This window comes from Capra hircus, chromosome 14, assembly GCF_001704415.2.
Source record: "Capra hircus breed San Clemente chromosome 14, ASM170441v1, whole genome shotgun sequence".
Classification (NCBI taxonomy): domain Eukaryota; kingdom Metazoa; phylum Chordata; class Mammalia; order Artiodactyla; family Bovidae; genus Capra; species Capra hircus.
The window spans coordinates 34,358,849-34,362,513 of record NC_030821.1 but is presented as its reverse complement, the minus strand read 5'-3'; positions in this window follow the sequence as shown (position 1 = coordinate 34,362,513).

Sequence of the window (3,665 nt, the reverse complement as noted above, 5' to 3'; positions counted from 1 at the left end):
CATGTGTGTGGTAAACTCTCCTGTGGGTCCTGTTCCCAGGTGGTAACCACACCCAAGCACCCCTGTTATAGGTTCATCCTCATCCATTTGGGTGCTCAGGTCAGACACTTGGAGTCTAGTCACAGATCTTACCATCTCTGTTGGAATGGGAAGAAGCCTAAACTTCATGCGCCTCTCTAGTTTACCTAAGTCTTAGTCTTTCAGTCGGAGAAGGCAATGGCACCCCACTCCAGTATTCTTGCCTGGAAAATCCCACGGACGGAGGAGCCTGGTAGGCTGCAGTCCACGGGGTCACTAGGAGTTGGACACGACTGAGCAACTTCATTTTCACTTTTCACTTTCATGCATTGGAGAAGGAAATGGTAACCCACTCCACTATTCTTGCCTGGAGGATCCCAGGGACAGGGGAGCCTGGTGGGCTGCCGTCTATGGGATCACACTGAGTCGGACACAACTGAAGCAACTTGGCAGCAGCAGCAGCAGCAGCAGCAGTCCTTCAATTGTGTCTGACTCTTTGCAAGCCCAGGGACTGTAGCCCGCCAGGCTCCTCTGTCCATGGAGTTCTCCAAGCAATAATATTGGAGTGGGTTGCCATTCCCTTATCCAGGAGATCTTCCCAACTCAGGGATCGAGCCCAGGTCTCGCTCATTGCAGGCAAATTGTATACTGTCTGAGCCACCAGGAAAGCCTCAATTTACCTAAGAAGCCACATAATGGGAATCTCAGAGGCTTGTTCTTTTTTAATGTTTTTAAAACAATAGTGTTTTTTATTTGTTGCTGTGTGAATGCTTTCTCAGCCAACAACTCCAGAGGGGAGGAGGACTTTGGGAGTAAGATTTGGATACCAAACCTCACCCCAAACCTAAGCCCTTCCCTTAGGCTAATTTCACTTCTTTCCATTCCTACAATGTGTCAGTTCAGTTCAGTTCCGTCGCTCAGTCATGTCTGACTCCTCGCGACCCCATGAATCGCAGCACGCCAGGCCTCCCTGTCCATCACCAACTCCCGGAGTTCATTCAGACTCGCGTCCATCGAGTCAGTGATGCCATCCAGCCATCTCATCCTCTGTCGTCCCCTTCTCCTCCTGCCCCCAATCCCTCCCAGCATCAAAGTCTTTTCCAATGAGTCAACTCTTCGCATGATGTGGCCAAAGTACTGGAGTTTCAGCTTTAGCATCATTCCTTCCAAAGAAATCCCAGGGCTGATCTTCAGAATGGACTTGCTGGATCTCCTTGCAGTCCAAGGGACTCTCAAGAGTCTTCTCCAACACCACAGTTCAAAAGCATCAATTCTTTGGGGCTCAACTTTCTTCACAGTCCAACTCTCACATCCATACATGACCACAGGGAAAACCATAGCCTTGACTAGAAAGTTGAGTGAATACTGAGGACAGAGAACTTAGTGTTGAAAGAACTTAGTTCTAGTACCAGCCTTGCCATGAATTCAACTCAGAGATGAGACTTTGGGTGAATTAATTAATGCCTATGAATGTTTTCCATGATCAGATAGGATTTAGTGGCAGCTAATGTGAGCCAACCTAGCTATTCCCTTTAATCAGAAAGGGAATTAGGTGCTCATAAAATCTGTGAATGTCTGAAAGAGTGGCCTGAGACTTCAGGAGTGACTCCAGAATGATCCTGTTGGGGAGGCTGCCACCTCAGCCACAGTCATGAAGCTAGAGGATGAGGAGTCAGACACAGCAATGATGGGTCCAGGGACCCACTGTCTGGGTTATAATCGAGGCAACCACTGCCTTCAGAATGATGCTATAACTTCCAGATCCACCTCTGCAAAACAAGAACCCCAGAACTCTCTTTCTTACCTCTGTGAGGTCAGCAGCTGGACACTGGGCCTTCTGGCATTGCTACTGCAGGCAACGCAGTGCCCCCATGAAGCTGATCAGCGGCAACATCAGAAGGACCTGAAGTGAGACTTTGACCTTCATTACTAAAGGAAATCCACCCTAAATATTCAAGAAGGACTGATGCTGAAACTGAAGCTCCAATAATTTGGCTACCTGATGCAAAGAGCTGACTCATTGGAATAAAACCCTGATGCTGGGAAAGATTGAGGGCAAGAGGAAAAGGGAACGACAGAAGATGAGATGACCAAATGGCATCTGACTAAGTGGACATGAGTCTGAGCAAACTCTGGAAGTCAGTGAAGGACAGAGCAGCCTGGCATTCTGCAATTTATGGGGTTGCAAAGAATTGGACACAGTTTGGTGACTGAACAACAACACTAAACAAATGTCAGGCAGGTGTATATGGTTGGCCAACCTAAATCATGTTCAAATTTTAGCTGCAAGTGGAGTGAAAGTCACTCAGTCATGTCCGACTCCATGCGACCCCATGAACTGTGTAGTCCATGGAATTTTCCAGGCCAGAATACTGGAGTGGGTAACCTTTCCCTTCTCCAGGGGATCTTCCCAACGCAGGGATCTAACCCAGGTCTCCCACACTGCAGGTGGATTCTTTACCAGCTGAGCCACCAGGGAAGACTTTAGCTACAAGAGATTATGGGAGATACCATTTTTAGTTTTTCAGTCTCTGCAGTTTGAGAAGGCATGCTAAGAGAGTGGGTATAGAATTTCTTTTGCCTGGAAACCCAAGTTAAAAATACATTTTAATACTCAGATTGTGTGTGTGCATGCACGCATGTGCACACACAGGTACCCTTGGGTTCACAACATTTGACAAAGCAATATTAGCTTTACATGTTTTGAACTTTTCATAGAGTCTATTATTGTTCTACTCAACTCTACTCAACCTGATGCAACTCTGTCCCATTATGTGCTATTCTATTTCATTCCATCCATCATGTTTCATTCTGCTCCATTCCATTCTATTTCATCATTGTAGAAAAGCTGGTTGGGTTAACTGACTTTTAGATTTCCTAAATGATTGTAGTCTCCAGCTGATAAACCCTCTACTACGGTAAGAGTCGTTGCTGGCCCCAGTGTGACGTATCCACTGCACAGGGGCTTTCCGGGAAAGGTTTTTCTACATTGCAGAGCCCTAGATTCTGTAAGACGGCACTGTCTTGGCTCCTAGTTCCAGAGAACCTCCTCCACTTTCACAAGTTGCTGGGTTTGATAGGGGAAATTATTGATGTGTGTTAACTGGTTGGTTTGCCTTTCTTCTCAAAGAGTATATCGTAGTTTACACACTGTTCTCCTCCAGGGGTTTGCAGTGTTCTGAACTGTGGGGATTATGGAAGTGGGAGCGCATTTCTGAACCCAGTGATCACATGGCCAGCTCTCACTGCCGAGGGGACTCTTCTTTTCTTGCTACCAGGTGGTTGGTAGGATGGGGCTTTTATATGGACCCCTGCGCTGAGAAGATGTTTTAACTGTGAATATTTTCATGGCATCGTCTTGAAAGGCCTTTTCAAGAGTCTTGTCTTCTCATTCTGCCAGTAAGCGCTCAGACCATGCAAATAATAACTCAGCTCTTGTGCTGTTTCCTGGAAAGTGAAAGTCACTCAGTCGTGTCCGATTCTTTGCAACCCCATGGACTGTCCCTGGGATTCTTCAGGTCAGAATACTGGAGTGGGTAGCCATTCCCTTCTTCAAGGAATCTTCACAATCCAGGGATCGAACCCAGGTCTCCCACATTGCAGGCAGATTCTTTACCAAGCTGAGCCACCAGCGAAGTTGTTTCCTA